Source organism: Balaenoptera acutorostrata, chromosome 16, assembly GCF_949987535.1.
Source record: "Balaenoptera acutorostrata chromosome 16, mBalAcu1.1, whole genome shotgun sequence".
Classification (NCBI taxonomy): domain Eukaryota; kingdom Metazoa; phylum Chordata; class Mammalia; order Artiodactyla; family Balaenopteridae; genus Balaenoptera; species Balaenoptera acutorostrata.
The window spans coordinates 66,618,118-66,633,034 of record NC_080079.1 but is presented as its reverse complement, the minus strand read 5'-3'; the positions used below and the strand labels follow the sequence as shown (position 1 = coordinate 66,633,034).

At 36.5% G+C, this 14,917-nt stretch overlaps 1 protein-coding gene across 3 annotated transcripts in view; it reads right to left on the bottom strand.

The window, feature by feature from the left end:
* CTNNA3 (catenin alpha 3) overlaps window positions 1-14,917 on the bottom strand; it is a 1,789,299-nt gene that overhangs the window by 1,607,563 nt on the left and 166,819 nt on the right. The gene's annotated exons all lie outside the window — the stretch shown is intronic.

Here is a 14,917-nt window from a genome sequence, read left to right as displayed (position 1 = left end):
CTTAATAAACAATGCAGTTTCAAACTGACATTTGTTTTTGATAAACGCTCTGGAGTTTGAGAAGCGGGATATCATTTTCCTGCAAGAAAATTGTGCTCAATTGACTAGCAGCATCTAATAAAATTGCTGTCAACTTCTGCATTTGCTGAATCTCATTTGCTGTGAAAGGTTTCATTACTAAGACTTCAATTGGAAACAATCTTGTTTATAAAAATAAGGTAAATCTTCACTGAGTTACTTTCCAATTTAATGGATGTTAGAAAAGAGCTAGCCTTTAAGATAGTAAGACAGCAGATCTCTGATAAAAGTTTAACATAGGCAGATTTATTCTAAACTGTCAATATAATGAACAAACTATACCCTAAACTTAGTCACAGAAATAATATTTCATAGTACTTGTTAGAGAAATATGGTCACTATTTTTAAGGTTTTTTTCATTTAAAATGTTTTATTATAAAAGTAACAGGTACTCATTTATTTTCCAAAGTTCACAGTTCAGAAAGGTATAAAATGACAAGAAAAAGTCCCTCTTTACCCCACCTCCAGTAACAAAATTGTTAAAGATTTACCACATCCACTATTTTTTAAATTTTTCAATTTAAACTTACTTTTATTATGAAAGCAATATGTGACTCATTACTTTTAAATAATTCACCATACTAAAGAGTATAGAGTGCAATTTTTTTTAAGTCTCCATACTAATCCCAAAAACATCCATTAAGTTCTTGTATATCTATCCAGAAATTTTTCTATGAATGTATGTATTATGTGGGGGCATATGTATACATGTACACTTATAAATTCATATTAGTTTTATTAGTATATTCACATATATTCATATACATTCATATATTTGAAAGATTTTATGTCATGAGAAAACATAGATAGGTATTATATGTTATAAAAGGAACATACAGAAGATATAGATTCTTTTCACAAACAGTATTATACGAAAAACTTTCTACAATTTGTTCTTTTCACTTATCAATTTATTTTCTTTTCACATTGGGATACAGATGACCACGAGGCAATACAGCAAAGAACTTAACAGTGTGGGCACAAGCCACTTAGCCTCTTTATGTTTCATTTTTCTCCACTGTAAATGGAGCTAATAATAATACCTACAATTTTTATGAAGATTAAATGAGAGCAGTGGTTGGAACTTAGTTAAAGACTTAATTAGCTGGTATTGTCATTCTTTTTAATGCTTGAATCAAGTTACTTTTTATTGATATACTACAACTTATTTTACCAGGCCCCCCTTTTTTTAGTAAGTTCTTTTTCCAGTTTTGTTGAGAAATAATTGGCATACATCACTGTATAAGTTTAAGGCATACAGCATGATGGTTTGATTTATACATATTGTGAAATAATTATCACAGTAGGTTCAGCTAACATTCATCAATGCATACAGATACAGTAAAAAGAAAAGAGAAGAAAAGGGGAAAAAAGAAAAAAATGTTCTTTGTGATGAGAATTCTTAGGATTTACTATATTATCAATTCTATACATCATACAGCAGTATTAACTATAGTCATCATATTGTACATTACAACCCTAGTACTTATTTATATTATAACTGGAAATTTGTACCTTTTAACCACATTTATCTAAGTCCCCCTCCCACCACCCTCCACCTCTGGTACCTGCATGTCTGATCTCTTTTTCTATAAATTTGATCTTGTTTTAGTTTTTGTTTTTCAGATTCCACACATAAGAGAAATCATACAGTATTTGTCTTCCTTTGTCTGACTTATTTCATTTAGCATAATGCCTTCAAGGTCCATACATGTTGTCTCAAATGGTAGGATTTTCTCATTTTTTATGGATGAATAATACTCCATTATATATATACCACAGCTTCTTTATCCATTCATCCATCAATGGACACTTAGGTTGTTTCCATGTCTTGGCTATTGTAAATAACACTTCTACGAACATGGAGATACAGATATCTTTTTGATTTAGTGTTTTTGTTTGCTTTAAATATATTACCAGAAGTGGAATTATTGGATCACACAGTAGTTCTATTTTTAATTTTTTGAGAATCCTCCATAGGGTTTTCCATAGTGGCTGTACCAATTTACAATCCTACCAACAGTTGCATCAAGCGCTTATCAGATATATGGTTTGCAAATATTTTTTCCCATTCCATAGGTTGTCTTTTTAATTTCCTGATGATTTCTTTTGCTATACGGAAGTGTTTTAGTTTGATCTAGTCCCACTTGTTTATTTTTTTTTATTTTGTTGCTTATGCTTTAGGTGTCATATCCAAAAAATCATTACCAAGGCCCATGTCAAGAAGATTTATTCTTATGTTTTCTTCTAGGAATTTCATGGTTTCAGATTTTAAATTTAAGTCTTTAATCCATTTGGAGTTAATTTTTGTGAGTGGTGTAAGATAGGAGTCCAGTTTCATTCTTTTACGTGTGAATACCCAATTATCCCAGCACCATTTATTGAAGAGACTGTCTTTTCTCCTTTGAGTATTCTTGGCTCTCTTGCCAAATATTAGTTGACTGTATATGCTTGGTTTATTTCTGGGCTCTTGATTCTCTTCCGTGTGTTTTTATGTACCAGGCCACTATTGAATACATAAATTATTTCCAACTTTTTCCTATTTCAAACAATACTACAAAGAACATCCATAACATATATCCTTGCATGCATGGGCAAATTTAGCTGTAACATAAATTCTTAAAAGCAGAATTGCTGAGTCAAGGGGTAAATGAACTTTAAGTTTTGATATACATTGCCAAAAAATTCTCCAAACACAGCCATTTCACCAACAACATATAAAAGGGCCTGTCTTATCTACTTTACTCCACCAATATTTTGTTCCCATTTATTCATGATCTTCAGCATAAAGAAAATGAAATAAATTATTGTTATTAAAAATAACAAAGAATAGTATTCCTTATTGAGGACAAAACCTGTGAAAAGGGTCTGAGACATTCTCAACTTGTTAATATGTTATCAACACATTTAGCTCTCTTAAGCAATACCAAGTTAGGAACTCAGACTGTGAAGTCAGACACTTCTGAGATCAAATTCTTATCTGCCACTTCTAGTTCTGAGACCTTGGACACTTAAATACTTTCAGCACCCTCATCCATAGGAAAGGGATAAAAATATTACTTATCTCATAGTGTTTCTGAGACATTTAACTGAAATATATTTTATAATATATATTTAGCACAGTATCTGAACATGAAAAGCACTCAACAAATATTAGCTGTTATTTTCTCAGGAAATTTCTAGTAGAGACAGTAAATTTTTAAGACCAGTAAATGGTGATTTTTATGTGTTTCTCTGTAAGTCAGAATTGCTGCTAGGAGACTGTGAAAACTTAAAGTGACCTCTGAAATTAAGAGATCAAATGAATTCCCACAAAAAGAAGATTATCTTTTCTTGTTGTGTGTCTGAATTGGAAAGTTATGATAGGCTTTGTAGAATACTGTCTTTGACTTCAAATACTAAAATTAAATATATATTTGAAAAGAATTATGTGTTCTTGACTCTAAAGACGTTAAGATGTTGAACAACTGGCTGAAGAGCCATACTCAGAAAAAGGTCATTAAACATTAAACAACTATTACAGTCTTTATCTCTGTTAAGGTAATATGAAGAGCCAGCCAAGTAGCATTGTTGGGAGAAAAAAAAGTCACTCCTGAAATACATTAATAAAGATGCGGTAAGTAAACTTTCTATTACTGGACTTACCACCCTCCATCCTCTGCAATACTTCCAATTCTTTTCAGCTGGTTTCAGTTCATAATTCTGGTTTCAACATAAACATCTATTAGCATCTGTGCTTTATAAAGTCTACATGTGGGGAGTCTATTCTTCTGAAATATAATTCCCAATCTTTCTTATAACACTTTTACCTTGAAGTTTAATAAATAAGAAATTTTACTTTTAAAATACATATAAATAAAAACTACATTTTTTCTTTAAGAAATCCCACTCCATACATAAAAGAAAATACTTTTTACTAAATATCATGAAAATACCACAAGAACTAGATTCAGAAAGTTTCTTTCTACTGGAGCCATTTTGTTCCTTTCCTATCAAACACGCTCTTTTTAATCTTCAAAAAATCCGTTATGAAATGCCTGCTTGAATATAGTACTGAGGTATAAACTTTACTACATTCAAAGTTCAACTCCACTTTCTAAAAGCGATTATATTGATTATAAACGTGCAAATCAAAGAAAACAATGTATAAGCAAAACATCCACAGGAGAAAGGGGAACAACGAAAATGAAAATGGGCAAGTACTTTGAAATTTCAAAGATCAAATTTCCTCCAACTTTTATAATTAACATTATATTTATGATTCAATTAAGGTTTCTAGTCATGCCTTTGGCCACCCCTCTATGTGTGTTTTAATATACCATACACATGTAACAGGCACTAGTACATATTAATTGATTCAATATATAATAACATACTCTGGTATAAAGAAGTTCCCAGGCTGAGATTGGGCACTAGGGGGTTGGTTTTATTTGTTTTTAATTGGGAAACAGCCATTTAGAATATGAAAGCTCCTAAGAGGTAGGAGCTTAAATTTAACTTTGAAGCAGATTGATTTTGGGGGGAGGGAGGGCAGGGAAGAGGGGAGAATGACTTCAACTAGGTCCTAAACTTATGCAGATGTTTAAAAATAAGCAAAGACCCTCCTTTAAAATGTCTGAGCCAGTTTGACGGCAAGGAGCAAAAATGTTTTATATAATAAATAAAACCTTATCATGGCAAAGGGAAAGGCTGGAAAGCTAGCCATTGTGTGGACATGGGCTTAGGAGCTACAAGGACATCAGCAGAACCTATGGACTCAGAATATAGATGCCTACGGTTGCCTTTGTAAGCATGTGTTTTATTTCCCTTGCACTATCTTCAAACTCTCAATTAAGTCTTATTAAAATTTATACTTTGGTTCCAGTCAACACAGAGGAACAAAGATCAGATATCTTCCTCACCTGATACAACAAAAAAATAGACAAAATATATGAAAACATGGTTGTAAAGGTAGTGGGTATTAGCCAACAAAGGACAGTATTCCCTGAGAAATGGTAAACAAACAGGATGAGCCCTTTGATAGCCCTAGCTTACTGCCTTGAGAGACTTTTCAGACCACAGATAGGAAGGAGAAACTAAGACAGAGACTGGCGAACATTCTGAGCTAAAGAGACAAAGCTGAATGTCCAGGGAGATTGTGGCAGCTAAAGGACACAGGACAGAGAATGAGAAAGAAGAGAGCTACAAAGAAAGAGAACTCAGAAGCTCTGAGAGGCTCCCCCTTGAATATTCAGCTGGAGACTGATCAACCCATACATGGAAAGAACCATCCAAAAGGATCTGAAGTAACGGTACTCAGCACTTACACAGAGCTGGGAATAGTGTTTGTTCCCACTACCAGAATGGAAAACTTCACAACTCATGGGACATTGAGTAGAGTACATAGAAGGGTCTTGCCTCAATAGTGGGAAAAAATTAGCCCTGGTCTCAGCATTGTCCCAGTCCCCCCGACAAAGAAATTCAAAAGAGAGCAGAATTTCCACCTTAAAGGCCAATAGCAGTCATGCCTCAGAGAATTGCTATGGCCACGTAAAGGCAACACCAGGACAACATATTGAATTAACTAAAATGGAAGGACATAGGCAACTTCCCACCAAGCCCTGTACCATTGAGAACAATCAGAATGAGTTGGGGAATATGTTGACGGAGCTAATTCCATAAAATTATAAATTTTATAAAATATAAAATTTGATGGGGTTAGTTTCTATAAAACTGATGAAAACATCTCCTAATATCATAGTTGAGATATAGTAGAAGGTCTCATAAGAGACCTTCTCTTAACCATCTCTCTAGACGAATCAACTCTTTTTATTTCCTCTCTGCAACATATTAATTATCCCTCCTTCCTGTTCAATACCAAAGGATGATCTCAAGTATACTGGAGGCTTTCTGTTCCCACTAATTAAGGCATGTGAGTTGTAATTATAACTGTACTTTTATTAAGTATATAAACATCCAATAATAGTACAAAACAGGTCTGTCATTTCTTTGAAAAGTAATTTGAATGCTTAGAGACACTCAATAAAGGTGAGTTGCTAAAATTATTGTCAAATTGAATGTGGAAGAAAAAATGGTAAAAGTTGGGGTGCAGCAAGGGAGACGATTATAAAATATCAAGGATTCTGCAGTTAGGTAGCTTCTCAAGTGTCATTAAGTTTTCTTCCATAAAAACACCAAAATAGGAAATCTAAGTCAATGTATTAATAGTATGGGTGTGATTTAGGCAAAAGCGATTATATGAGACTCAATCAACAGACCTATACTAAAAATGGGCCTGGGCCAAACATCAAGAGATTGGCTAATGTTCATGTTATATTCATTAACATAAAATACTTAAGGTGTAGGGGTGTGTGTGTGTACAAAAACTAACGAACTTTTCACTTCCAATAATAAGAACTATATATTTGAAGCAAAAATTGTCTGTTGTGCCTTAAAACACTGGAAATAATCTTTAAATTTCAATCCTATTTAGGCAAATTTTAATTATATATTTATATGTAAAAATACATAATTCCATGCTTAAAAAACCTTTATTAATATCTTTTATGTGTAAAATATTTTATACAATATATCTATAAATTATCCTTCTAAATAAGTTTCAATATAGAGCTTTTAAAATAGAGCTAGTGACTTCCCTGGTGGCGCAGTGGTTAAGAATCCGCCTGCCAATGCAGGGTACACAGGTTCGATCCCTGGTCCGGGAAGATTCCATATGCTGCGGAGCACCTAGTCCCATGTGCCACAACTACTGAGCCTGCACTCTAGACCCCACGAGCCACAACTACTGAGTCCACATGCCACAACTACTGAAGCCCATGCGCCTAGAGCCTGTGCTCCACAACAAAAGAAGCCACCGCAATGAGAGGCACGCATACCTCTTTCACAACAAAAGAAGCCACTGCAATGAGAGGCACGCGTACCACAAGAGTAGCCCCCACTCGCTGCAACTAGAGAGAGCCTGCGCGCAGCAATGAAGACCCAATGCAGCCAAAAATAAATAAATAAATAAAATTTATTTTTAAAAAAGTTTAAAATAGAGCTATATGATGAAACTTCAAAATTTTGAAGATGATGAATTATTTTTATTAATTGCCAAAGAACTGACAAAGTAATTTCATGTTATATTTTAAACTGACAATAATTTTAAGGCAATAAAATACATAAAAAATATTTAAGTTTATATTTAAGATTGTACTTCCTACAGCATTATCTCCTAGTACTAGGAGTATCATATATTTAAAGCTATTTATTGTTTAAAAAAAAAAAGTGACAACAGAACATAGCAATCCATATTGTAAAACAAACAATAAAAAAGATAATAGTATGGATTTGCAACTTAATTAAATGTTCAAACTTTGAGCTGAAATAGCTGCCCACAACTGCTGTCTATTGAATTTTTCTCCAAATAACCTATTGACTAATATGCCACCAGTAAACATTTTCTATAATATTATTCTTGATGTCAGTTTAATTATTTTGAGAAGAAAAACTAAACCTTACAACTAAGATGCCAGGCTAAAGTTAATTATCCATTATTTTTCCCTTTACTTGCTAAATCTGAGCAAACTTATTAGCTCTATTGTATTATGCTGAATTACCAAAACCTTGTAAGCTTGATTTTTTGATATCTCCTGAAAGAATCTCATTTTAGTGCTTTGAAATTGAAAATGGCAATACTACCAGTTTTTTCTAAGAAGTGATACCTAACCCTTACAAAGAGCTCATTCACTCATATAACAAATACCTATTGAGCAATACAGTATGCAAAGCACCATGGAGTATACGGTGATGACTAAAACATGGACTTTGCCAAGTATCCCCAGGTAGGAAAACAAAGCACTTCAATAGGAAGATTCTTCTGTTTGGTTTTAAATGTCAACATATTCAGGTATATTCCCTTGAAGTATAATAAAATAGAATTCCATAGCACCAGAAAAACATACATATACATCATAATAATCCTTCACATGCACAGATCCTAAAGTCTTTACTATTATTTTTTAAATCATTAAAAAGTTCTAGAGTCCAGAATCCAGTTCAAGATGACAACATAGAAGGGTCTTGAGACTCACCTCCTCCCATGAACACACCAAATCTGCAGCTATATATGGAAGAACAACAACAACAAAAAAAAACCCTAAAAACTGTCTGAGTGACTCATACTCATCAGGTGAACAAGGGAAGGCCCACATCAAACTCGGTAGGAAACGCTGGGACACAGTCTCACCATGAACCCCATCCTGAGCACAGCAACCCACAGTGAGGAGGGAACTCAACACCCGGAGCTTCTCCCTGAAAAGTGAAGAATTTGAACTCCATACCAAGCAACACAACTTTTAAGACCTGCAACTGAGAAACAAGCCCACAACATATCTCGCTTTGAAAACCAATGGGGTTCACGTCCAGGAGACCCACAAACCTACAACAAATTGAGAAATGGCCGTTAGAGGGTTTGTTTTTTTATTTTTATTTTTTTTTAATTTTATTTATTTATTTATTTATGGCTGTGTTGGGTCTTCGTTTCTGTGCGAGGGCTTCCTCTAGCTGCGGCAAGCGGGGGCCACTCTTCATCGTGGTGTGCGGGCCTCTCACGATCACGGCCTCTCTTGTCACGGAGCACAGGCTCCAGACGCGCAGGCTCAGCAACTGTGGCTCACAGGCCTAGTCGCTCCGTGGCATGTGGGATCCTCCCAGACCAGGGATCGAACCCGTGTCCCCTGCATTGGCAGGCAGACTCTCAACCACTGTGCCACCAGGGAAGCCCCTGCATTGGCAGGCAGATTCTCAACCACTGCGCCACCAGGGAAGCCCCCGTTAGAGGGTGTATACGTGGACTCACCTGCCCCAGGGCCCAGCGCAGAGGTGCCTAGACTTTAGGTATATGAGGCTCACTTGCTAATCTTGAAGCATCTGCCTGAGGGGCAGGCATCTAACATTTCTAATTTAGCACACACCTAGGAGCCTGCTGGCCGGCAGGCACCATCTTCACTCTCTCCCTCTGCCTCACTCTAGTCAGCAGAGGCCATCTTTTTTTTTTCGTTTCTTTTTTTCCTGCAGGTGCCATCCACATGCTCTCCCTCTGCCTTATTCCAGCCAGCAGGCACAGTATTCACGCTCTCCCTCTGCTGCCCCCCAGAGAGCCAGTATCTCCCAGAAGGGAGCTTTTACACACGTGTGGTGTCCAGGTTTTTATATATGGTGCTCCGGTTTCTGTGGCCGCCACCCAGGGTTTGCCCTTTGATTACCTGGCTCTGGAGGCCAGGGGGGCTTGCAATCCTGGGTCTCACAGGACTGTAACAATCAGAGAGACAGTTCTTAGCACACTACCGCCCCCAGGGCACAGCACAGAGAGCAGACTGAAACACAGTTTCAGTCTTTCTGTGAAAGAGGCCTATCCGCTTGTCCAGGAGCTTCAACCTGAGGGGCAGCCTCCTGGTCTGGCACACACCGATGGGCCTACACCAGGTGCTCTCAAGGAATGGAGGCCAGCAGAGACAATCTTTGTGTTCTCCCGCTGCCTTGCTCCAGCTCACAGGTATCTCCCAGAAAGGAACTTATTCCCATGTCTGGCACCTTGATTTTTTGTGGCTGCACCAAGGGACACCTTTACATTGCCTGGCTCTGGTGGCCGGTGAGACCTATGCTCGTGGGTCCCACAGACTGTAACCAATGAAGAAAGATTTATTAAACGGCTACCACCCCCAGGGCACAGCAAGAGGCAGCAGACCCAGAAACTCGGTCTTTCTGTGAAAGTGACCTATTAGCTTATCAGCACAGCTGCAGACTGAGGGACAGGCTTCTAATTAAACACACATCTAAGGACTGACTATAATCATTTCAAGAAACCGCAAAGGGCAGGTGCTCTCTTTGCACTGTCTGCCAACTGTGCTCCAGAGCACTAGTACTTCCCAGAGGGGAGCTTTTACATGTATCTGGTGTCTCAGTTTTTGTGGCTGGTGACCAGGGAATGCCCCTTGATCACCTGGCTCTGGTGGCCAGGGAGGCTTGTGTTCTTGGGTCCCAGAAGATTGTAACAATCAGAGAGAAAGTTCTTAACAGACTACAAACCCCAGGGCACTGCACAGACAACAGACTGAAAGAGAACCCCAGTCTTTTTGTGAACAAGGCCTGTCTGCTCCTCCTGGAGCTTCAGCCTAAGGGGCAGGCTTCAGGTTTGGCACATATCTAGAAGCCTACAAAGGTGCTCTTAGGGAACATAGGCCAGCGGGTGTCATCTTTGCACTCTCTCTCTGCCTTGCTACAGCTTGCTGGTATCTCTCAGAAAGGAGCTTATACACTATACTCATCTGGAGCCCCAATTTTTGTGACTGCCAACCTCGGAATACCTCCAGATCACCTGACTCTGGTGGCCAGCAGGGCTTCACTTGTAGTCCCGCAGGGCTGTATATATTTGCACACTTTAAAAGCTGCTGCCTGCGGGTCTGGCTTCCAATCAGTTTGAATCTAGGTGCTGACTGAGATCCTACCCTTTGGGACCCTGACAGGTATTGGCATACCCTTAACTACTGGGAGCCACAAAAATAAAATAGGCTGCTTGTACAATCACCAAGGTTTAAGAGACAACTAAGAGCTAGGGCAGGGTTGAATGATAAGGTTCAATCCTACACAAGGCCACTCCATCCAGTCTAAGAGAGGTAGCTGCTTCAACTAATGCATAGAAACCAACACAAAGAGTCAAGCAAAATGAAGAAACAGAGGAATATGTTCCAAATGATAAAACAAGATAAAACTTCAGGAAAAAAAAAACTTAATGAAACATAAATAGGTAATTTACCTGATAAAGAATTCAAAGTAATGATCATAAAGATGCTCATTGAACTCAGGACAAGAATGGTTGAACACAGTGAGAACTTCAACAAAGAGAGAGAAAATATTAGAAAGTATCAAACAGAAGTCACAGAGTTGAAGAATACAATAACTAAACTGAAAAATACACTAGAGGAGTTCATTAGCAGACTAGACAAAGCAAAAAAAAAAGGATCAGTGAACTTGAGGACAAGGCAGTGGAACTCACCCAATCAGAGCAGGAAAAAAAAAAAAAACAAGGAATAAAGAAAGAAAAAGAAAAAAGTAAAGATGGCTTAAGGGACTTATGGGACAAAATCAAGCAGACTAACATTTGCATTATAAAGGTCCCAGCAGGAGAAAAGAATGAGAAAGGGCCAGGAAACCTAGTTGAAGAAATATGGCTGAAAAACTTCCCTAACTTGGGGAAGAAAACAAACATCCAGATCCAGGAATCCCAGAGGGTTTCAAATAAGATGAAACCAAAAAGATTCACACCAAGACCCATTAGAATTAAAATGTCAAAAGATAAAGACAAGGAGAGACTCTTAAAAGCAGCAAAAGAAAAACAACTTGTTACATACAAGGGAACCCCCATAAGACTATCAGCAGACACTGTGCAGACCAGAAGAGAGTTGCATGATATATTCAAAATGCTAAAAGAAAAAAAAGGTTCCAGTCAAGAATACTCTACCCAGCAAAGTTATCATTCAGAATTGGAGATATAGTTTTCTAAGACAAAGGAATTCATCACCACTAAACCAGCCTTTTAAAAATGTTAAACGGACTTCTTTAAGGTGAAAAGAGACAAGTAACCAGAAACATCTGAATTTATAGATCTCATTAGTAAAGGTAGTAGATTAGTCACTTATAAGGTTAGTATGAAGGTTAAAAGAAAAAAGTAGTAAAACTAACTATACCTACAATAATTCGTTAATGAATACACAAGATAAAGAGATAAAAATTATGACATCAAAAACATAAAACATGGTGGAGAGAATAAAAATGTAGAACTTTAAAATATGTTCAAACTTAAGTTCAACTAAGACTGTTACCAGTATAAGATGTTTTACATAAGCTTCACAGTAACCACAAAGCAAAAACCCTTAGTAAATACACAAAGACTGTAACAGGAGACAAAGAAGGTTGTTATATAATGATAAATGGATCAATCCAACAAGAGGACATAACATTTATAAATATTTATACGCCCAACATAGGAGCACCAAAATATATAAAACAAATATTAACAGATCTGAAGGGAGAAATCAGCAGCAATACAATAATAGTACTTCAATATCCCACTTTCAAAAAAGGATAGATCATAGACAGAAAATCAATAAGAAAACTTTGAACTTAAACTACATATTAAACCACATGAAGTTAACAATATTTACAGAGCATTACATCCAAAAGCAACAGAATACACATTCTTCTTAAGCACACAGACAACATTTTCCAGGATTGATCATACATTAGGCCACAAAACAAGTCTTAATAAATTTAAGAAGCATCAAGCATCCTTTCTGACACAATTATATGAAGATAGATACCAATTACAAGAGGAAAACTGAAAAATTCACAAACATGTAGAGATTAAACAACATGTTACTGAACAACCAATAGGTCAAAAGGAAATCAAAAAAATACCTTGAGAGAAATGAAAATGGAAATACAACATACCAACACTTATGGGATGCAGTTCTAAGAGGAAAGTTCATAGCAATAAAGCCAGTAGTAAGAAATGAAAAAGACCTCAAATAAATAACCTAACTTTAAACCTCAAGAAATGAGAAAAAAATGAAGCCCAAAGTTAGCTGATGGAAAGAAATAGCAAAGATTAGAGTAGAAATAAAGAAAATAAAAACTGAAAAGAAATAGAAAAGATCAATGAAACTAAGAGCTGGTTTGCTGAAAAATCAGCTAGTACTAGGACCTATTACTAGTAAAGAGATGGAAGCAGTTAATTAAAAACCTCCCAATAAAGGTCCAGGACCAGATGATTTCACTGGTGAATTCTACCAAACATTTAAAGAAGAATGAAAAACAACCCTCCTCAAATTCCTCCAAAAACAGAAGAGGATGAAATACTCCCAGAGACCAGTATTTTATTTCACAAAGAACATATTTTTCCAGGCCAGAATTACCCTGATACCAAAACCAGGCAAGGACATTACAAGAAAATAAAATTACAGCCAATATCCATGATGAACTAGATATAAAAATATTCAGCAAAACATTAGCAAACTGAATTCAACAATGCATTAAAAGGATAATACATCATGACCAAGTGGGATTTATTCCAGGAATGCAAGGATGGTTCAACATTCACAAATTAATCAGTGTGATACACCACATTAACAAAATGAAGAATAAAAATCATATGGTCATCTCAAAAGATGCAGAAAGAGCATTTGACACAATTCATCATCCATTCATGATAAAAATAACTCTCAATAATGTGGGTACAGAGGAACATACCCTAACATAATAAGACCATGTATGACAGGCCCACAGCTAACTCATCATACTCAATGGTGAAAAGCTGAAAGCTTTTTCTCTAAGATCAGGAATAAGACAAGGATCCCCTCTCTCAGCACTTCTATTCAACATAGTATTGGAAGTCCTAGCCAGAGCAATTTGGGAACAAAAAAGAAATAAAAGGTATCCAAATTGAAAAGGAAGAACCAAAACTGTCTCTATTTGCAGATGACACAATATTATCTATAGAAAACCCTAAAGACTCCAAAAAACAAATGTTAAAGCTAGTAAATGAATTCAGTAAAGTTGCAGGATACAAAATTAATACACAATGGGACTTCCCTGGTGGCTCAGTGGTTAAGAATCTGCCTGCCAATGCAGGGGACATGGGTTCAAGCCCTGCTCTGGGAAGATCCCACATGCCGCAGAGCAACTAAGCTCGTGCACCGCAATTACTGAGCCTGTGCTCTAGAGCCCACATGCCACAACTACGGAGCCCACATGACACAACTACTAAAGCCTGTGTGACTAGAGCCCATGTTCTGCAACAAGAGAAGCCACCGCAATAAGAAGCCCACGCACTGCAACAAAGAGTAGCCCCCACTCGCCACAACTAGAGAAAACCCACACGCAGCAGTGAAGACCCAATGCAGCCAAAAATGAATAATATAAATATAAATAAATTTATTTTAAAAATACACAAAAATCTGTTGCATTTCTATACACTAATAATAAACTATCAGAAAGAGAAATTAAGAAAATCCCATTTACACTTGTTCAAAAAGAATAAAATACCTAGGAATAAATTTAACCAAGGAGGTAAAAGACCAGTGCACTGAAAACTATAAGACACTGATGAATAACATTGAAGGCTCAAATAAATGGAAATATATTTCATGCTCATGGATTGTAAGAATTAATATTGTTTAAATGGCCATATTACTGAAAGCAATCTACAGAGTCAAAGAATTCCCTATAAAAATTCCAATGGCATTTTTCACAAAACTAGAACAAATAATCCTAAAATTTCTAGGGAACTACAGAATAACTCATAGAAAAAACAATCTTGAGAAAGAACAAAGCTAGAGGCATCACATTTCCTGATATCGAACTATATTACAAAGTACAGTAATTAAAACAGTATGGTATTGGCATAAAAACAGACACACAGATCAATGGTACAGAATAAAGAACCCAGAGATACATCCATGGTCAATTAATCTACAACAAAGGAGCCAAGAATATGCAATGGGGAAAGGACAGCCTCTTCAATAAATAGTGTTGGGAAAACTGGACAAATACATGCAAAAGAATGAAACTGGACCACTATCTTATACCATACACAAAAATCAACTCAAAATGGATTTAAAGTCGGAAAGAGAAAAACAAATACTGTATGCTAACACATATATATGGAATCTAAAAAAAAATGGTTCTGAAGAACCCAGGAGAAGGACAGGAATAAAGACACAGATGTAGAGAATGGACTTGAGGACACGGGCAGGGGGAAGGGTAAGCTGGGATGAAGTGAGAGAGTGGCATTGACATATAT